Raw genomic sequence first — 23,003 nt, 5'->3', positions numbered from 1 at the left:
ACTGTCTCACCTTTGTGCGGAGTCAGCGTACGTCTTTCCAGGCGGGGAGGACGGATAGGACAATCCCTCAGGAAGTGTTCGGTACTAGCACAGTACAGGCAGAGGTTCTCCATACGGCGTCGTGTCCTCTCTTGAGGTGTCAGGCGAGACCGGTCGACCTGCATAGCCTCCACGGCGGGAGGCACAGGAACAGATTGCAGGGGACCAGAGGAGAGAGGAGCCGAGGAGACGAAACGCCTCGTGCGAACAGAGTCCATATCTTGGCGGAGTTCCTGGCGCCTTTCAGAAAAACGCATGTCAATGCGAGTGGCTAGGTGAATGAGTTCATGTAGATTAGCAGGGATTTCTCGTGCGGCCAGAACATCTTTAATGTTGCTGGATAGGCCTTTTTTGAAGGTCGCGCAGAGGGCCTCATTATTCCAGGACAATTCTGAAGCAAGTGTACGGAATTGTACGGCATACTCGCCAACGGAAGAATTACCCTGGACCAGGTTCAACAGGGCAGTCTCAGCAGAAGAGGCTCGGGCAGGTTCCTCAAAGACACTTCGGATTTCCGAGAAGAAGGAGTGTACAGAGGCAGTGACGGGGTCATTGCGGTCCCAGAGCGGTGTGGCCCATGACAGGGCTTTTCCGGACAGAAGACTGACTACGAAAGCCACCTTAGACCTTTCAGTGGGAAACAGGTCCGACATCATCTCCAGATGCAGGGAACATTGGGAAAGAAAGCCACGGCAAAACTTAGAGTCCCCATCAAATTTATCCGGCAAGGATAAGCGTATCCCAGGAGCGGCCACTCGCTGCGGAGGAGGTGCAGGAGCTGGCGGAGGAGATGACTGCTGAAGCTGTGGTAGTAACTGTTGTAGCATAACGGTCAGTTGAGACAGCTGTTGGCCTTGTTGCGCTATCTGTTGTGACTGCTGGGCGACCACCGTGGTGAGGTCAGCGACAACTGGCAGAGGAACTTCAGCGGGATCCATGGCCGGATCTACTGTCACGATGCCGGCTGGCAGGTAGTGGATCCTCTGTGCCAGAGAGGGATTGGCGTGGACCGTGCTAGTGGACCGGTTCTAAGTCACTACTGGTTTTCACCAGAGCCCGCCGCAAAGCGGGATGGTCTTGCTGCGGCGGTAGTGACCAGGTCGTATCCACTAGCAACGGCTCACCTCTCTGGCTGCTGAAGATAGGCGCGGTACAAGGGAGTAGGCAGAAGCAAGGTCGGACGTAGCAGAAGGTCGGGGCAGGCAGCAAGGATCGTAGTCAGGGGCAACGGCAGAAGGTCTGGAAACACAGGCAAGGAACACACAAGGAACGCTTTCACTGGCACTAAGGCAACAAGATCCGGCAAGGGAGTGCAAGGGAAGTGAGGTAATATAGGGAAGTGCACAGGTGATTACCCTAATTGGAACCACTGCGCCAATCAGCGGCGCAGTGGCCCTTTAAATCGCAGAGACCCGGCGCGCGCGCGCCCTAGGGAGCGGGGCCGCGCGCGCCGGGACAGAACAGACGGGGAGTGAGTCAGGTAGGGGAGCCGGGGTGCGCATCGCGAGCGGGCGCTACCCGCATCGCGAATCGCATCCCGGCTGGCAGCGGGATCGCAGCGCCCCGGGTCAGAGGACGTGACCGGAGCGCTGCAGCGGAGAGAGTGAAGCGAGCGCTCCGGGGAGGAGCGGGGACCCGGAGCGCTCGGCGTAACAGCAATACTCTTCCTGACATACTTATTGCGTATATGAAGGGAGTTAATACGCTTCACTACACTTAAAACAGTATTTGTCTAGAACAGCAGCAGGTGTGTACTGTTGGCTGTCCTTTCACAGTATCTAGGCCCTTAACAGATTAACAAGTATTCACTGATGAGGGCAGAAAAATGCGCTACAATACGCATTAAAAACTCTGTATTTTTGTAAAACACCAGCCGGTGAGTACTAGTGCTTGGACTTTCACAGTATGGAGGCCCTTGACAGATTAACAGGTACAAAATAGTACACTACTTAGATGTACGTATGCGGTATGCACTGATAAGGGCAGAAAAATGAGCTACAATACACATTAAAAACTCTGTGTTTTTGTAAAATACCAGCCGGTGAGTACTAGTGCTTGGACTTTCACAGTATGTAGGCCCTTGACAGATTAACAGGTACAATATGGTACACTACTTAGATGTAGGTATGTGGTATGCACGTATGAGGGCAAGAAACTGCGCTACAGTACACTTGGAAAACGTATTTTCATGAAACAACAGCCAGTGATTAGTTTTCCCTGGCCTTTCACTGTATGTAGGCTTATTACAGATTAAAAGGTACAAAAAGGTGCACTACTTAGATGTAGGTATATGGTTTGCACGTATGAGGGCAGAAAAATGCACTACATTACACTTGGAAAACATATTTTTGTAAAACACCAGCCAGTGATTACTTTTGCCTGGACTTTCCCAGTATCTAGACTTGTTACAGATTTACAGATACAAAATTGTAGACTGTTTTGATGTAGGTATGTGGTACGCACGTATGAGGGCAGAAAAATGTGCTACAGTCTGCTAAAAAAAAATGCATTTTTGCACAACAGCAGGTCACAACAGTGCAGCACCCCAAAAAAAAAAGGGGATTAAACTCTAAATTGCACTCTGTCACAAAGTGTGAAGAATGGTGTGAACTGGTTTTTATACTGTCTACAGACTAGTATAAGCAGCAGATGATTTCTTGTGGAAAAAATACACAGAATTGCACTGAAAAATCTTTCCTGCCTCCTGTGCTAAGGTTCATGAAGTTCAGGCATGTCAGGATTCGGCAGGCTAGAGGTGGATCCTCTGTGTCAGAGAGGGATTGGTGTGGACCGTGCCGGCGGACCGGTTCTCAGTTGCTACTGGTATTCACCAGAGCCCGCCGCAAAGCGGGATGGTCTTGCAGCGGCGGTAGCAACCAGGTCGTATCCACCGGAAACGGCTCAACCTCTCTGACTGCTGAGATAGGCGTGGTACAAGGGATTAGGCAAGAGCAAGGTCGGACGTAGCAGAAGGTCAGGGCAGGCAACAAGCATAGTCCAGATAAGCCTTGGGGAGACCTGGTATAGGAGGAGCTATAGGGGTTTGACTGGCAGGACTGGGAGCAGACGTGAGGCATTTTTTGTAGCAAGAAGCACCCCAGTTCTTGATTTCCCCGGTGGTCCAGTCAAGGGTAGGGGAATGGCGTTGGAGCCAAGGCAGTCCGAGAAGAATTTCAGAAGTGCAGTTAGAGAGGACCAGAAATTCAATTTTTTTGTGATGAGGTCCAATGCACATTAACAGGGGTTCTGTGCGGTAACGCACAGTACAGTCCAATCTTTCACCATTAACTGAGGCAATGTAGAGAGGTCTGGCGAGACTGGTCACTGGGATGTTGAACCTGTTAACGAAAGAGGCCAAAATAAAATTTCCTGCAGATCCAGAATCCAAGAAGGCCACAGCTGAGAAGGAGGAGTTAGAAGAAGAAATCCGCACAGGCACAGTAAGACGTGGAGAAGCAGAGTTCACACCTAGAGCTGTCTCACCTTTGTGCGGAATCGGAGTGCGTCTTTCCTGACGTGGAGGACGGATAGGACAATCCTTCAAGAAGTGTTCGGTACTGGCACAGTACAGGCATAAGTTCTCATTGCGGTGGCGTGTCCTCTCTTGTGGTGTCAGGCGAGACCGGTCTACTTGCATAGCCTCCACGGCGGAAGGCACAGGAACAGATTGCAGCGGACCAGAGAAGAGAGGAGCCGGGGAGAGAAACCGCCTAGTGCGAACAAAGTCCATATCCTGACGGAGCTCCTGGCGTCTTTCGGAAAAACGCATGTCAATGCGGGTGGCCAAATGAATAAGTTCATGCAGGTTGGCAGGGATTTCTTGCGCGGCCAGCACATCTTTGATGTTACTGGATAGGCCTTTTTTGAAGGTCGTGCAGAGGGCCTCGTTATTCCAAGATAATTCGGAGGCGAGGGTACGAAATTGGATGGCGTACTCGCCTACTGAAGAATTACCCTGGACCAGGTTCAGCAGGGCAGTCTCGGCAGAAGAAGCTCGGTCTGGTTCCTCGAAGACACTTCGAATCTCCGCGAAGAAGGACTGTACGGAGGCAGTGACAGGATCATTGCGGTCCCATAGCGGTTTGGCCCATGACAGGGCCTTCCCAGACAGGAGACTAACCACGAAAGCCACCTTTGACTGTTCAGTTGGAAATTGGTCCGACATCATCTCCAAATGCAGGGAACATTGCGAGAGAAAACCACGGCAAAGTCTAGAGTCCCCCTCGAACTTGTCCGGCAACGATAAACGGAGGCTGGATGCGGCCACTCGCTGCAGAGGAGGTGCAGGAGCTGGCGGAGGAGATGGTTTCTGAAGCTGTGGTAGAAGCTGCTGTAGCATAACAGCCAGTTGAGACAGCTGATGGCCTTGTTGCGCTATCTGTTGCGACTGCTAGGCGACCACCGGGGTAAGGTCAGCGACAACTGGCAGCGGGACCTCAGTGGGATCCATGGCCGGATCTACTGTCAGGATTCGGCAGGCTGGAGGTGGATCCTCTGTGTCAGAGAGGGATTGGCGTGGACCGTGTTGGCGGACCGGTTCTAAGTTGCTACTGGTATTCACCAGAGCCCGCCGCAAAGCGGGATGGTCTTGCAGCGGCGGTAGCAACCAGGTCGTATCCACCGGCAACGGCTCAACCTCTCTGACTGCTGAGATAGGCGTGGTACAAGGGATTAGGCAAGAGCAAGGTCGGACGTAGCAGAAGGTCAGGGCAGGCAGCAAGGATCGTAGTCAGGGGCAACGGCAAGAGGTCTGGAACACTGGCTAGGAACACACGAGGAACGCTTTCACTGGCACAATGGCAACAAGATCCGGCAAGGAAGGGAAGGGGAAGTGAGGTTATATAGGGAAGTGCACAGGTGAACACACTAATTAGAACCAGGCGCCAATCAGTGGCGCACCGGCCCTTTAAATCGCAGAGAGCCGGCGCGCGCGCCCTAGGGAGCGGGGCCGCGCGCGCTGGGACAGCACAGATGGGGAACGAGTCTGGTAAGCGGACCGGGATGCGAATCGCGAGCGGGCGCGTCCCGCATCGTGGATCGCATCACGGCTAGGGACATCAGCTGGTCTGACCGAGGCGCTGCGAACAGGAGAACGCTGTGAGCGCTCCGGGGAGGAGCGGGGACCCGGAGCGCTTGGCGTAACAAGGCAGCTTCTTGATATATATGAGGCAACAAAAAGCTATCTGCCCCTCTGATAAAATGCTGAATAAAGTGACTGGGAGGTTTATGGCTGGTGTCAAAATCCTTCTCAGTGACAACAAGCAAAGCAATGCACTTCTCTCTGTCCCCAAAGCTGATGTAAATAGCAGTTGGCAGTGGAACACTGCGGTATGATCAATTCAGCGTCTCTGTGTAGCAGACACAGACACGCTGTCCGTCCTATCTCTGCAGTGTATATGGCATGAAATGAACAGCCGCAAAATGGCTGCCAATTATATAAGGTTGTGACATCACAGGGGTCAATGAATGCTGATAGGCTGCATCTCGCATGTGATTCAGGGTCATCACGCCTACCTCAATTCCCGTCTCGCATTCCGCCTTCCCCGCATCCCCTGCCCCATGTAATGACATGTGGATCTGCCATTTTAGGTGTCCTGGTGCCTGAAACGCTGTAAAATGGAGTTTAATGAAGCGATTTGGGTGATATTCGCTGCGATATTCGCATTCGTTGCTCATCTCTACTTGGAATACTCCTTTAAAGGGTGTGCTGTGGATATGCCACAATATTTTTTGGCATAACCCTTTATCAGTGTGTCCCAAAGTATACTGTTGACATAGAAAGGAATCTAATGTGAATGGTCCCGTGGTTTTTACTCCAACCTTTTCTATAATCAGCAGCTTTGGACACATTTTGTCTATAATGTTTAGGTGCCTTTATATGGCCACCGGTAATATCAGTGATGAAATATTACCATAGAACAGGATAAGAATATACCATGTATTGACATGTTAGCTTTATCAATTAAATTAGATTTTTTTCTCCTTCTCATTATTTGTAATTATATGAAATATCTTGGTCTTTGTATATTTCTATATAATTATATTTTGTTAAACATATTGTAGTAATTGTCATTCCCGAGAGTTTAACTACAAGCACAAATCTCTAAAGTGAATTCTCAGTAGATACATGTTATATAAATACTCCCTGGATATCTTCTATTAATAAGTCATCTGTAAATCTTCAGGAATCGTTGATCTTTACACACAAAATGATTTTTTTTTTAAGTTTATCATTTCTTCTAATCAGAGGAAAATGGAGGCAAAACACTTCACTGTCAATGAATTTGTTCTTCTTGGCTTCTATGAGTTTATGAGCTTCCAGTTGGGTTTATTTATAATATTTTTAGTTATTTATGTCACAACTTTGGTTAGAGATGGCATCTCCAACAATGATTGTATCACCCAGTTGTTCTTTTTTGTGATGTTCATGTAGGGGTCACGGCAGGTGGTGGATCCACTGGGCCTGTGTGGATGATGACGTGAGCCATGCCAGGGAGCGGAGTCTAAGGTGCCGCTGGTTTTCACCAGAGCCCGTCGCAAAGCGGCATGGTCTTGCTGTAGCAGGCGGCACCCAGGTCGCTACACCTGGCACGACCATCCGCACAGAAGGATACAGACAAGATGTGGTCAGGATAACTGATGGACAGGTGGCACTGTAGCAGGGTAAGGACACAGAACAAGCACATAGAACTCAATATTTTCCTTATGCAAATCTCCTACTTGCATGATGAGAGGTTCAGCACCTTACAGTTGAGATTTTGTCCATTAACAGAGTAAATGTACAAGGGTTTGGCAAGACGAGTCTCTGGAAGATGAAGTTTCTGGACTGGGGAGGCATCAATGAAGTCACCAGTGGAACCAGAGTCCAAAAATGCAGAAAATTTGAAAGACGTCTTTGCAGGAGAAAAGACCTGTACTGGGATGGTCAAAGGAGGTGAGGTAATATTCACATCTAAGGAAGCCACTCTTATTTGTCCAAGATGCAATCATTCTCCCAGATGCAGAGGAGGAATAGAAGAGTCTTTGAGAAAGTGCTCCGGACTGGCACAATATAGGCACAAATTCTCATTGCGTCGTCGGGATCTTTCCTGATGCGTTAGGCGAAAGTGATCCACCTGCATAGCCTCTTCAGCAGGAGGCAAAGAAGACGGTAAAGGTGGAGGTTGGAACACCGGAGCCAGTCGGGGTAATTGCCGTATACTGGCAGGTTCTCTTTCCAAATGAAGTTCTTCCTGCCTCTCGGCAAAATGCACATCAGTACGGGTGGCTAAACGGATAAGTTCACTCAGGTTAGTCGGAGGATCTTGAGCAGAGAGAGCATCCTTGATTCTCCTGGAGAGTCCATTTTTAAAGGTGGCACACAAGGCTTCGTCGTTCCAAGCCAGTTTAGAAGCTAGTTTGCGAAATTGAACAGTGTAGTCGCCCACACAGGAGTTACCTTGACAAAGTGTCAGATGAGCCGTCTCGGCAGAGGAGGCTCACACAGGTTCTTCAAATTCTTTGCGGAATTCTGCAAGGAAGGCCATCAGGTTCAAGGAGACCAGATCATTAGGATCCCAGAGTAGCCCAGGCTAAAGCTTTTCCAGACAATAGACTGACCTCAAACGCCGCTTTAGCACGCTCCGTCGGGACCTGATTCGCCATGAGTTCTAGATGCATTTGTGGTGTCCCGACACCGTATTTCATACTATGCCTTGGTTATTAGTCCCCAAAGTTAGAGTCCCTAGGACTGTCGGGGTTCGCTTTCCTCATTTAACCCCTAGTCACCCCATAGTCATTTAATATTTGTAAATATTATCTATCTAAATAAATGTGTTTGGTATTACGCACTGTTTTAGCGTCGCAGGACCTGCGGGTAATGTGACTGGGTTGCAGAACTCTATGGTTTTTGCTAAAGGACCCTTGGTGGTTTTGGACATGTGATCACCCACAATCCATTGTAACGGTGAGTGACAGCTGATTGGACCAATCCAGAACGGCCAGCCCCTGCCCATATAAGGGAGCTGCGCCATATTGTCGCTCTCTTGGGTTGCTGACTTTGGACGAGGTAGAACCTCCGCAGCTTACAAGACAAATTACTAGGCCCAAAGCCTTGCGGCTTAGGCTAGCACTAGAGACGGATAGTTCTTACTATTCCCCGCTATCTCAGCAAGACCTCTGGACCTAATCTAACCCCTAAATCCAGCGGATCTATTCAAATACAATCCTCAAAACCTAAACTTTCCGGTCCTAAGCATCTGTCAATCACTGCTGTGCTGTTTGTAAAGACTGTTATCTGGACTGTTATCGTTACTGCATATACAGAAAATCTTCAGTAAAGATTCCTGTAAGTTTTAAGTTCAGCACTGCTGTGGACAATCTATTTATTCTACACTCACCTATCGCTCTTGGGAAGGGTGGCAATAGGCCCAGCATCACTACAGAGTTTAACCCTCACCCTGGCGTCATGAGTGACAAGGGTTAACAGCGCCCTTTATTATATTGAACAGCAACACCCCTACTACCCTACACCCCCACAAGGCTTTCCACATAGTGCTTCACCGCACATAGGACACTGTGTCACAACACTGTGTCACAGCTTGGGATCTCCGTTAAACTTTGTGGGCAAGGATAAGCTTGGACCCGGAAGAAACAGCTGACACAGGAGGAGACTCCTGCTGTTGCTGTTGTTGTTGTTGCTGCTGAGCGGCAAGAAGCTGTTGCACCATAGCAGAAAGTAGATTCAGTTGTTGTGCTTGACGAGCTAACTGCTGCGGCTGTTGAGCCACGACAGTGGAGAGATCTGAAACATCTGGCAGAGGCACCCCAGTGGGATCCATGGCCAGATCTTACTGTAAGGGTCACGGCAGGTGGTGGATCCACTGGGCCTCTGTAGATGATGACGTGAGCCGTGCCAGGGAGCAGAGTCTAAGGTGCCGCTGGTTTTCACAAGAGCCCGCCGCAAAGCAGGATGGTCTTGCTGTGGCAGGCGGCACCCAGGTCGCTACCCCTGGCATGACCTGTCCACACAGGTTGCTGGGATGAAGCGTGGCACAGAAGGATACAGACAAGATGTTGTCAGGATAACTGATGGGCAGGACAAGTGGCACTGTAGCAGGGTAAGGACACGGAACTAGGGTCGGGTATGGATAACAGGAACAATGGAACACAGAAGCTTTTTCTCAGGCACTAGGGCAACAAAGAACCAGCGGGGAGTCATGGGAGGAACTGATACCTATATTGGAAGGTGAAGGGGAATTCACTAATTAAGGGCGTACTGGCCCTTTAAATGTAAAAGCTCTGGCACGCGCTCCCTAGGAGGCGGGGGCACGAATGCCGGTACTGGGAACACGGAAGACCAAGGAGTGACAGGCTAGAACTCGCACGTGGAAGTGTCCCGCGATGCGAATCCCAGCCCTGCCGGCAGCTAGGACATGAGAGGAGAGCGCTCACGGCCAGGGTGTCTGGCCAGATCGCTGACGTTACAGTTCATAGTGTTGGAATATGTCATTCTGGCTGCCATGGTCTATGATCGCTATGTGACCTTTTACATTATCCTTTTATTTTTATTTTTTAGTCTTATAGTCTGTTTTTGGGTCATTGGCATCCTGGAGTATAGGAGTCCTTGAGGGGTTTTCTTCATGTCTTTCTAATTTCATCTTGTACATTGTGTGGTTTAAACAAAGTAGATCACCTGTTCTGTGATCTGAAGCCTCTCATGAAGCTTTCTTGCAGTAAAACATGTACTATAGAAACAATAATACTTGGACTTGACACCATCATTGGTTTTGGTCCTACAGTCATGACCTTGGTGTCCTACATGTATATTATCTCGGCAATTTTGAAAATTGAAGATAGGCACAAAACCTTCTCCACCTGCTCCTCCCATCTCGCAGTCATTCTCTTGCTTTATGGTACAGTGCTTGCCATGTATATGAGACTAACGTTCGGCTATTCCATGAAGCAGGACAAGGTGTTTGCCACATTACGATGCTCAACCCCCTGATTTACAGCTTGAAAAACCATGAGGAAAAGAAAACTCTGAGCAGAATAAAGAAAATGGTATTTTTCACCAAAGACTCTGCTAAATATATATATATATATCTAAAGGATAATATGAACAATAGTCAATGCCTTGTTAGTGGTTAATAAAATAAAAATAAAAAATGTGTCACTCACTCAACCGACCATCCCGAGGTGAACTGGGTTGGTCTTAATCCCAAAAAGACCTAGTACTGTGTGAAAATGTTATATATTATAAATGATGTACAAGACCAGTCCTCAAAGAACAGTGAAAAATATAGGAAAAGAATATAAAGGGAAAAATAGAGAAAAGAAAAGAAATAGAAAATATAGAATAAATAAGATATATATATATATATATATATATATATATATATATATATATATATCACACAAGAAAACGTCCGGCACTCAGGAAGTTGCAGATAAAACTTATAAATGGCTTTATTCTAGAAGACATCAGAATAGGGACTCATACAATGCTGGAGGGAAGATAGCCAAAAACAAGGACAAACAACCATTTTTTGTGACATCATATAGTACCCAATTTGGACAGATTAAGAAAATAGTAAATAGGTATATTCCAGTACTAGAAACAGATCCGATATTAAGAAATATATTATCGGATGGTATTTCTATTGTGTCCAAGAGAGGCCCCACTATTGGAACTAGAGTTTCACCTAGTCTATTCGTCAGTCAAAGGGAATATGTAAGGGACCGGGACTGGCTGAGGAACATAGGTAATCGCAAATGCGGTCATACCAGATGTGTCACCTGTGTACATATGGTAAATTCGAATACTATAATATCTTGCACAACGGGTAGGACACATAATATACATCAGTATATTAATTGTAACACTAAATCCATCATATATGTAGCTACCTGTACAGTCTGCAATTTGCAGTATGTAGGCTGCTCGGGGAATTCATTAAAAATGAGGTTTAGGAAACATATAACAGACGCCAAAAGTACACTAACAAGCATCTCTATGCTGTCACGTCACTTTAGAGAGTCTCATTTGGGGGACACTACCCACTTACGAGTATCAGGAGTAGAAAAAGTTACTTTAGGACCCAGAGGAGGCGATCTCAGAAAGAAATTATAAAATAGAGAGGCACATTGGATGTTCCTTCTGGGAACGAGATACCCGCAAGGGTTAAATAAAAGATTGGATTTAATGTTGACGTGTGCATAAATGTAATAAGAGAATATATCTGATGTATACATTTTTGTGTTTATTTCGCGTGTGCAGTCCTTGGTCTAATACTCCTTGTTATATATCAACACTTCTGGAGTGTTGTTGCAGTATAGGTGGGTATTCACACAGGGAGACGCATGTCATGCGGTCAATAGTCACTATACTAATAGGATAGTTTATATCTCTATTTATACACATAGTCCAAATTATTTAGTCCAGTTGATACGGGCTCCAAATGGATATATTTAAAAATTCTTTGTGATGGACTACTTTGGAGTAGAACTAAAAAACCACTGTCACGGTTCGGCTGGCTGGATGTGGATCCTCTGTGCCAGAGAGGGATTGGCGTGGACCGTGTCGGTGGACCGGTTCTAAGTTGCTACTGGTATTCACCAGAGCCCGCCGCAAAGCGGGATGGTCTTGCAGCGGCGGTAGCAACCAGGTCGTATCCACCGGCAACGGCTCAACCTCTCTGACTGCTGAGATAAGCGCGGTACAAGGGAGTAGACAAGAGCAAGGTCGGACGTAGCAGAAGGTCAGGGCAGGCAGCAAGGATCGTAGTCAGGGGCAACGGCAGGAGGTCTGGAACACAGGCTAGGAACACACAAGGAAACGCTTTCACTGGCACAATGGCAACAAGATCCGGCGAGGGAGTGCAGGGGAAGTGAGGTATAAGTAGGGAAGTGCACAGGTGAAAGTACTGATTAAAACCTCATGCGCCAATCAGTGGCGCACCGGCCCTTTAAATCGCAAGGACCCGGCGCGCGTGCGCCCTAAGGAGCGGGGCCGCGCGCCCCGGGTCAGCACAGACGGGGAACGGGTCTGGTAAGCGAGTCGGGATGCGCATCGCGAGCGGGCGCGTCCCGCATCGCGAATCGCATCCCGGCTGGGAGCATTATCGCAGCGCACCCGGTCGGCAGGTCTGACCGGGGCGCTGCGAATAAGAGTATGCTGTGAGCGCTCCGGGGAGGAGCAGGGACCCGGAGCGCACAGCGTAACAGTACCCCCCCCTTGGGTCTCCCCCTCTTTTTGGAACCTGAGAATTTGAGGATAAGATTTTTGTCCAGGATGTTGTCCTCAGGTTCCCATGATCTCTCCTCTGGGCTGCAATTCTCCCAATCCACCAAAAATTTTTTTTTACCTCTGACCGTCTTGGATGCCAGGATTTTTTTCACAGAAAAAACATCAGAGGACCCGGAAACTGGAGTGGGAGAAACAACTTTGGGAGAGAAACGGTTAAGGATGAGTGGTTTAAGGAGAGAGACATGAAAAGCATTGGGAATACGGAGAGAAGGAGGAAGAAGGAGTTTGTAAGAGACAGGGATGATCTGGCACTGGATTTTGAAAGGACCAAGATAACGTGGTCCCAGTTTATAACTGGGGACACGAAAGCGGACATACTTGGCGGAGAGCAATACTTTGTCTCCGGGAGAAAAAAATGGGGGGAATTCTTCTTTTTCTTATCGGCATGTTTTTTCATCCGGGATGAAGCCTGTAAGAGAGAATTTTTAGTCTCTTTCCATATGGTGGAGAGGTCCCGAGTCACCTCATCAACAGCGGGCAGACCAGAGGGCATGGGAGTGGGAAGGGGGGGAAGAGGGTGACAGCCGTACACCACGAAGAATGGGGATTTAGCAGAAGATTCGGAGACTCTGAAATTGTACGAGAATTCGGCCCATGGTAGAAGATCTGCCCAGTCATCCTGGCGGGAGGAAACAAAATGTCGCAAATAATCACCCAGAACCTGATTAATTCTTTCTACTTGCCCATTGGATTGGGGATGATAAGAAGATGAGAAATTTAACTTGATTTTGAGCTGATTACAGAGGGCCCTCCAGAATTTAGACACAAATTGAACGCCTCTATCCGAGACGATATGCGTGGGCAGCCTGTGAAGGCGAAAAATGTGTATAAAAAATTGTTTCGCCAACTGAGGCGCAGAAGGAAGACCTGGAAGAGGGATAAAATGTGCCATCTTGGAGAATCGATCAACAACCACCAAAATAACTGTGTTGCCATGGGATAAAGGTAAGTCAGTAATAAAGTCCATACCAATCTGAGACCATGGTCGTTCAGGAACAGGCAGAGGATGGAGGAGACCAGCAGGTTTCTGGCGAGGGGTCTTGTCCCGGGCACAGACTGTACAAGCCCGCACGAAATCAACAACATCAGCTTCCAGGGTAGGCCACCAATAAAATCGAGAGATGAGCTGGATGGATTTTTTGATGCCAGCATGGCCTGCGAGGTGTGAGGAGTGTCCCCACTTGAGTATCCTGAGGCGCTAGCGTGGAGAGACAAAGGTCTTCCCTGGAGGAGTTTGTCTGATGGAAGCTGGAGAAGTGGAGATCAGACAGTCCGGAGGAATAATGTGTTGCGGAGAAGCTTCCACTTCAGAGGCATCTGATGAACGAGAGAGGGCATCAGCCCTAATGTTCTTGTCAGCGGGGCGAAAATTAATTTCAAAGTTAAATCGGGCAAAGAACAACGACCACCTAGCCTGGCGAGGGTTCAGCCGTTGGGCAGACTGAAGATAAGAGATATTTTTGTGATCAGTGTATATAATAACTGGATATTTGGATCCTTCCAGTAGGTGCCTCCATTCCTCAAGTGACAATTTTATGGCCAGTAGTTCTCGATCACCAATGGAGTAGTTTTTCTCCGCCGGAGAGAAGGTCCTAGAAAAGAAACCACAAGTAACAGCATGCCCGGAAGAATTTTTTTGTAGGAGTACAGCTCCAGCTCCCACCGAGGAGGTGTCTACCTCCAGTGAGAAGGGTTTAGATGGATCAGGTCTGGAGAGTACGGGAGCAGAAGAAAAGGCAGTCTTGAGATGATTGAATGCGTCTTCCGCTTGAGGAGGCCAGGACTTAGGGTTGGCGTTTTTCTTGGTTAGGGCCACGATAGGAGCCACAATAGTGGAAAAGTGCAGAATAAATTGTCTGTAATAATTGGCAAACCCCAAAAACGTTGGATAGCACGGAGTCCGGAGGGGCGTGGCCAATCCAATACGGCTGATAGTTTCTCTGGGTCAATTTGTAGTCCCTGGCCAGAGACTAAGTATCCTAGGAAGGGAAGAGATTGACATTCAAAGAGACATTTTTCCATTTTGGCATATAATTGATTGTCCCGAAGTCTCTGAAGAACCATGCGGACATGCTGGCGGTGTTCTTCGAGGTTAGCAGAAAAAATCAGAATATCGTCTAGGTAAACCACAACACAGGTATATAGAAGATCACGAAAAATTTCATTTACAAAGTCTTGGAAGACGGCAGGGGCGTTGCAAAGCCCAAAAGGCATAACCAGATATTCAAAGTGTCCATCTCTGGTGTTAAATGCGGTCTTCCACTCGTCCTCCTCCCTGATGCGGATGAGATTATATGCACCTCTTAAGTCCAGCTTGGTAAAGATGTGGGCGCCTCGTAGGCGGTCAAAGAGTTCCGAGATAAGAGGTAGGGGATAGCATTTTTTTACAGTGATTTTATTAAGTCCGCGGTAATTAATGCAAGGGCGTAGGGAGCCGTCTTTTTTGGAAACAAAAAAAAATCCAGCTCCGGCAGGGGAGGAAGATTTGCGGATAAACCCCTTTTTTAAATTCTCTTGGATGTACTCCGACATGGCTTGTGTTTCCGGAGCAGACAGAGGATAGATTCTGCCCCGGGGTGGAGTAGTACCCGGGAGGAGGTCAATAGGACAGTCATAAGGCCTGTGAGGAGGCAAAGTCTCTGCTTGTTTTTTGCAAAAAACATCAGCATAATCTAGATAGGCCTTGGGGAGACCAGATAACGGAGGAACCACAGGGTCTTGACTGACAGTACAGGGAGCAGGTTTAAGACAGTCCTTGTGGCAAGAAGTACCCCAGTTCTTGATTTCCCCGGTGGTCCAATCGAGGGTTGGGGAATGGCATTGAAGCCACGGTAATCCAAGAAGAATTTCCGAAGTGCAGTTAGAGAGGACCAGAAATTAAATTTTTTCGTGATGGGGTCCGATGCACATTAAGAGGGGTTCCGTGCCATAACGCACAGTACAGTCCAATCTTTCATTATTAACAGAGGCGATGTAGAGGGGGCTGGCGAGACTGGTCACCGGGATGTTGAACCTGTTGATGAAAGAGGCCAAAATAAAATTTCCTGCAGATCCGGAATCCAAGAAGGCCATAGCTGAGAAGGAGAAGTTAGAAGAAGAAATCCGCACAGGCACAGTAAGACGTGGAGAAGCAGAGTTCACATCAAGAGCTGTCTCACCTTTGTGCGAGTCAGCGTGCGTCTTTCCTGGCGTGGAGGTCGGATAGGACAATCCTTCAAGAAATTTTCGGTACTGGCACAGTACAGGCAACAGTACAGAGAAACCGCCTCGTGCTAACAAAGTCCATATTCTGGCGGAGCTCCTGACGCCTTTCGGAAAAACGCATGTCAATGCGGGTGGCAAGATGAATAAGTTCATGCAGGTTAGTAGGGATTTCTCGTGCGGCCAGCACATCTTTGATGTTACTGGATAGGCCTTTTTTAAAGGTCGCGCAGAGGGCCTCGTTATTCCAGGACAATTCGGAGGCGAGAGAACGGAATTGGATGGCGTACTCGCCAACAGAAGAATTACCCCGGACCAGGTTCAGCAGGGCAGTCTCGGCAGAAGAGGCTCGGGCAGGTTCTTCGAAGACACTTCGAATCTCCGTGAAGAAAGAGTGTACAGAGGCAGTGACAGGATCATTGCGGTCCCAGAGCGGTGTGGCCCATGACAGGGCTTTCCCAGACAGAAGGCTGACTACGAAAGCCACCTTTGACCTTTCAGTTGGAAACTGGTCCGACATCATCTCCAAATGCAGGGAACATTGTGAAAGAAATCCACGGCAAAATTTAGAGTCCCCATCAAATTTGTCCGGCAAAGACAATCGGAGGCTGGATGCGGCCACTCACTGCGGAGGAGGTGCAGGAGCTGGCGGAGGAGATGATTGTTGAAGCTGTGGTAGTAGCTGCTGTAGCATCACGGTCAGTTGAGACAGCTGGTGGCCTTGTTGCGACTGCTGGGCGACCACCGTGGTGAGGTCAGCGACAACTGGCAGCGGGACCTCAGCGGGATCCATGGCCGGATCTACTGTCACGGTTCGGCTGGCTGGATGTGGATCCTCTGTGCCAGAGAGGGATTGGCGTGGACCGTGTCGGTGGACCGGTTCTAAGTTGCTACTGGTATTCACCAGAGCCCGCCGCAAAGCGGGATGGTCTTGCAGCGGCGGTAGCAACCAGGTCGTATCCACCGGCAACGGCTCAACCTCTCTGACTGCTGAGATAAGCGCGGTACAAGGGAGTAGACAAGAGCAAGGTCGGACGTAGCAGAAGGTCAGGGCAGGCAGCAAGGATCGTAGTCAGGGGCAACAGCAGGAGGTCTGGAACACAGGCTAGGAACACACAAGGAAACGCTTTCACTGGCACAATGGCAACAAGATCCGGCGAGGGAGTGCAGGGGAAGTGAGGTATAAGTAGGGAAGTGCACAGGTGAAAGTACTGATTAAAACCTCATGCGCCAATCAGTGGCGCACCGGCCCTTTAAATCGCAAGGACCCGGCGCGCGTGCGCCGGGTCAGCACAGACGGGGAACGGGTCTGGTAAGCGAGTCGGGATGCCCATCGCGAGCGGGCGCGTCCCGCATCGCGAATCGCATCCCGGCTGGGAGCATTATCGCAGCGCACCCAGTCGGCACGCTGTGAGCGCTCCAGGGAGGAGCAGGGACCCGGAGCGCACAGCGTAACAACCACATTGTTAATTAAAATTAAACTTGAAATTGAAACTAAATCTAAAATCGCAATACATGCGCCCATGTGTGAACTTTCTCCGAAATGCCAAATGGAATCATGATTCCCAGTTCCATGTTTTGTAACCAACAGTTTTAATTAAGATACATGTGGTCATGTGACCAACCTCATGTGTATATTAACTTGTATTATTGAATGTATGTCTATCTACGACTAAGCACCTGAGCGTGCGAAACGCGTCAGATTGTGTCCTGCCTTACAGCGTGTGAATAAAGCCATTTATAAGTTTTATCTGCAACTTCCTGAGTGCCGGACGTTTTCTTGTGTGACTTCTATTGAGTCGGGAGCGGTACCGGTGTCCGCAGCACGAGGACGCGCAGTAAACGCAGGAGTGGTGAGCAGCCTTACTTTGTCTGCACATATATATATATATATATATATATATATATATATATATACACATACATACATATAAATATAATGAATGAATACAATAAATGCTATGGAACCTGACTCAAGGATGGATACAGTAATAAATGCAATTTAAAATATTTAATATATAATATAATCTCACACATCTGGGCAGGGCCCTTGCACCAGATGTAAAATAAATACAATGAAATAGAGTAAATAAAAGTATATATATATATATATATATATATATATATATATAGCCTATGGATATAGCTTTGCAGTGTCCATATATGGGAAAAAATATATAGTCTGAGAATCTTGGATAATAATGTCTGATGTGTCCAAATGGCAATTCAGGGAGCGAAGTTACCAGAAATAATATCAGGGGTAATTCAGTAACAGTCCAGAGATGCAGTGATTATGATAAAAAGTGATACCTGCAGTATTATTACTCACGATCTGTGCAGCCAGCATCCTCACAACTGGCAGTCTCAGTGGCGAGGGCAGCAGTCGGCACCAGCACGGAGTGGCGTCTGTTACGCCGAGCGCTCCGGGTCCCCGCTCCTCCCCGAAGTGCTCGCTACACTCCTCTCACTGCAGCGCTCCGGTCGGTTCCACGGACCCGGGGCGCTGCGATACCGCCTCTGGCCGGGATGCGATTCGCGATGCGGGTAGCGCCCGCTCGCGATGCGCACCCCGGCTCCCGTACCTGACTCGCTCTCCGTCAGTTCTGTCCCGGCGCGCGCGGCCCCGCTCCCTAGGGCGCGCGCGCGCCGGGTCTTTGCGATTTAAAGGGCCACTGCGCCGCTGATTGGCGCAGTGGTTCCAATTAGTGTTTACACCTGTGCACTTCCCTATATCACCTCACTTCCCCTTCACTCCCTCGCCGGATCTTGTTGCCTTAGTGCCAGTGAAAGCGTTTCCTTGTGTGTTCCTAGCCTGTGTTCCAGACCTCCTGCCGTTGCCCCTGACTACGATCCTTGCTGCCTGCCCCGACCTTCTGCTACGTCCGACCTTGCTTCTGTCTACTCCCTTGTACCGCGCCAATCTTCAGCAGCCAGAGAGGTTGAGCCGTTGCTAGGGGATACGACCTGGTCACTACCGCCGCAGCAAGACCATCCCGCTTTGCGGCGGGCTCTGGTGAAAACCAGTAGTGACTTAGAACCGATCCTCTAGCACGGTCCACGCCAATCCCTCTCTGGCACAGAGGATCCACTACCTGCCAGCCGGCATCGTGACAGTAGATCCGGCCATGGATCCCGCTGAAGTTCCTCTGCCAGTTGTCGCTGACCTCACCACGGTGGTCGCCCAGCAGTCACAACAGATTGCGCAACAAGGCCAACAGCTGTCTCAACTGACTGTTATGCTTCAACAGTTACTACCACAGCTCCAGCAACCATCTCCTCCGCCAGCTCCTGTACCTCCTCCGCAGCGAGTGGCCGCTTCTGGACTACGACTATCCTTGCCGGATAAATTTGATGGGGACTCTAAGCTTTGCCGTGGCTTCCTTTCCCAATGTTCATTACACTTGGAGATGATGTCGGACCAGTTCCCCACTGAAAGGTCTAAGGTGGCTTTCGTAGTCAGCCTGCTGTCTGGAAAAGCCCTAGCTTGGGCCACACCGCTCTGGGACCGCAATGACCCCGTCACTGCCTCTGTACACTCCTTCTTCTCGGAAATTCGAAGTGTCTTTGAGGAACCTGCCCGAGCCTCTTCTGCTGAGACTGCCCTGTTGAACCTGGTCCAGGGTAATTCTTCCGTTGGCGAGTATGCCGTACAATTCCGTACTCTTGCTTCTGAATTATCCTGGAACAATGAGGCCCTCTGCGCGACCTTTAAAAAAGGCCTATCCAGCAACATTAAAGATGTTCTGGCCGCACGAGAAATGCCTGCTAATCTTCATGAACTTATTCACCTAGCCACTCGCATTGACATGCGTTTTTCCGAAAGGCGTCAGGAGCTCCGCCAAGATATGGACTCTGTTCGCACGAGGCGTTTCTTCTCCTCGGCTCCTCTCTCCTCTGGTTCCCTGCAATCTGTTCCTGTGCCTCCCGCCGTGGAGGCTATGCAGGTCGACCGGTCTCGCCTGACATCTCAAGAGAGGACACGACGCCGCATGGAGAACCTCTGCCTGTACTGTGCTAGTACCGAACACTTCCTGAGGGATTGTCCTATCCGCCCTCCCCGCCTGGAAAGACGTACCCTGACTCCGCACAAAGGTGAGACAATCCTTGATGTCCACTCTGCTTCTCCACGTCTTACTGTGCCTGTGCGGATGTCTGCCTCTGCCTTCTCCTTCTCTTCTGTGGCCTTCTTAGACTCTGGATCTGCAGGAAATTTTATTTTGGCCTCTCTCGTCAACAGGTTCAACATCCCAGTGACCAGTCTCACCAGACCCCTTTACATCAATTGTATAAACAATGAAAGATTGGACTGTTCCATACGTTTCCGCACGGAGCCCCTTCTAATGAGCATCGGATCTCATCACGAGAGGATTGAACTTTTGGTCCTCCCCAATTGCACCTCGGAAATTCTCCTTGGACTTCCCTGGCTTCAACTTCATTCCCCAACCCTGGATTGGTCCACTGGGGAGATCAAGAGTTGGGGGCCCTCTTGTTCCAAGGACTGTCTAAAACCGGTTCCCAGTAACCCTTGCCGTAACTCTGTGCTTCCTCCAGTAACCGGTCTCCCTAAGGCCTATATGGACTTCGCGGATGTTTTCTGCAAAAAACAAGCGGAGACTCTACCTCCTCACAGGCCTTATGATTGTCCTATCGACCTCCTCCCGGGCACTACTCCACCCCGGGGCAGAATTTATCCTCTCTCTGCCCCAGAGACTCTTGCCATGTCTGAATACGTCCAGGAGAATCTAAAAAAGGGCTTTATCCGTAAATCCTCCTCTCCTGCCGGAGCCGGATTTTTCTTTGTGTCCAAAAAAGATGGCTCTCTACGTCCTTGCATTGACTACCGCGGACTTAATAAAATCACGGTTAAGAACCGCTACCCCTTACCCCTCATCTCTGAACTCTTTGATCGCCTCCAAGGTGCCCACATCTTTACTAAATTGGACTTAAGAGGCGCCTATAACCTCATCCGCATCAGAGAGGGGGATGAGTGGAAAACAGCATTTAACACCAGAGATGGACACTTTGAGTATCTGGTCATGCCCTTTGGCCTGTGCAACGCCCCTGCTGTCTTCCAAGACTTTGTTAATGAAATTTTTCGTGATCTGTTATACTCCTGTGTTGTTGTATATCTTGATGATATCCTAATTTTTTCGGCCAATCTAGAAGAACACCGCCAGCATGTCCGTATGGTTCTTCAGAGACTTCGTGACAATCAACTCTATGCTAAAATTGAGAAATGTCTGTTTGAATGCCAATCTCTTCCTTTCCTAGGATACTTGGTCTCTGGCCAGGGACTACAAATGGATCCAGATAAACTCTCTGCCGTCTTAGATTGGCCACGCCCCTCCGGACTCCGTGCCATCCAACGTTTTTTGGGGTTCGCCAATTATTACAGGCAATTTATTCCACATTTTTCTACCATTGTGGCTCCTATTGTGGCTTTAACCAAAAAAAATGCCGATCCCAAGTCTTGGCCTCCTCAAGCGGAAGATGCCTTTAAACGACTCAAGTCCGCCTTCTCTTCGGCTCCCGTGCTCTCCAGACCTGACCCATCTAAACCCTTCCTATTGGAGGTTGATGCCTCCTCAGTGGGAGCTGGAGCTGTCCTTCTACAAAAAAACTCTTCCGGGCATGCTGTTACTTGTGGGTTTTTTTCTAGGACCTTCTCTCCGGCGGAGAGGAACTACTCCATCGGGGATCGAGAGCTTCTAGCCATTAAATTAGCACTTGAGGAATGGAGGCATCTGCTGGAGGGATCAAGATTTCCAGTTATTATTTACACCGATCACAAGAACCTCTCCTACCTCCAGTCTGCCCAACGGCTGAATCCACGCCAGGCCCGGTGGTCTCTGTTCTTTGCCCGATTTAATTTTGAAATTCACTTTCGGCCTGCTGATAAGAACATTAGGGCCGATGCTCTCTCTCGTTCCTCAGATGCTTCTGAAATTGAACTCTCTCCTCAACACATCATTCCTCCTGACTGCCTGATTTCCACTTCTCCAGCCTCCATCAGGCAAACTCCACCAGGAAAGACCTTTGTTTCTCCACGCCAACGCCTCGGAATCCTCAAATGGGGTCACTCCTCCCATCTCGCAGGTCATGCGGGCATCAAGAAATCTGTGCAACTCATCTCTCGCTTCTATTGGTGGCCGACTCTAGAGACTGATGTGGTGGACTTTGTGCGAGCCTGCACTATCTGTGCCCGGGATAAGACTCCTCGCCAGAAGCCCGCTGGTTTTCTTCTTCCTCTGCCAGTTCCCGAACAACCTTGGTCTCTGATTGGTATGGATTTTATTACTGACTTACCCCCATCCCATGGCAACACTGTTATTTGGGTGGTCGTTGATCGATTCTCCAAAATGGCACATTTCATCCCTCTTCCTGGTCTTCCTTCAGCGCCTCAGTTGGCTAAACAATTTTTTGTACACATTTTTCGTCTTCACGGGTTGCCTACGCAGATCGTCTCGGATAGAGGCGTCCAATTTGTGTCCAAATTCTGGAGGGCTCTCTGTAAACAACTCAAGATTAAATTAAATTTTTCTTCTGCATACCATCCTCAATCCAATGGACAAGTAGAAAGAATTAACCAGATCTTGGGTGACTATTTACGACATTTTGTTTCCTCCCGCCAGGATGACTGGGCAGATCTTCTACCTTGGGCCGAATTCTCGTATAATTTCAGAATCTCTGAATCTTCCTCCAAATCCCCGTTTTTCGTGGTGTACGGCCGTCACCCTCTTCCCCCCCTCCCTACCCCCTTGCCCTCTGGTCTGCCCGCTGTGGATGAAATTTCTCGTGATCTCTCCATCATATGGAGAGAGACCCAAAATTCTCTCTTACAGGCTTCTTCACGCATGAAGAGATTCGCGGATAAGAAAAGAAGAGCTCCTCCCATTTTTTCCCCTGGAGACAAGGTATGGCTCTCCGCCAAATATGTCCGCTTCCGTGTCCCTAGCTATAAGTTGGGACCACGCTATCTTGGTCCTTTCAAGATTTTGCGCCAGATTAATCCTGTCTCTTACAAACTTCTTCTTCCTCCTTCTCTTCGTATTCCTAATGCCTTTCATGTTTCTCTTCTTAAACCACTTATCATTAACCGTTTCTCTCCCAAATCTGTTCCCCCCACTCCTGTCTCCGGCTCCTCGGACATCTTCTCCGTCAAAGAAATTTTAGCATCTAAAAAGGTCAGAGGGAAAACCTTCTTTTTAGTGGATTGGGAGGGTTGTGGTCCAGAAGAGAGGTCCTGGGAACCTGAGGACAATATCCTGGACAAAAGTCTGGTCCTCAGGTTCTCAGGCTCCAAGAAGAGGGGGAGACCCAAGGGGGGGGGTACTGTTACGCCGAGCGCTCCGGGTCCCCGCTCCTCCCCGGAGCGCTCGCTACACTCCTCTCACTGCAGCGCTCCGGTCGGTTCCACGGACCCGGGGCGCTGCGATACCGCCTCTGGCCGGGATGCGATTCGCGATGCGGGTAGCGC

This window comes from Hyla sarda, chromosome 7 (assembly GCF_029499605.1).
Source record: "Hyla sarda isolate aHylSar1 chromosome 7, aHylSar1.hap1, whole genome shotgun sequence".
Taxonomy (NCBI): domain Eukaryota; kingdom Metazoa; phylum Chordata; class Amphibia; order Anura; family Hylidae; genus Hyla; species Hyla sarda.
The sequence above is the reverse complement of the archived record's forward strand: the minus strand, read 5'-3'. Positions refer to the sequence as shown.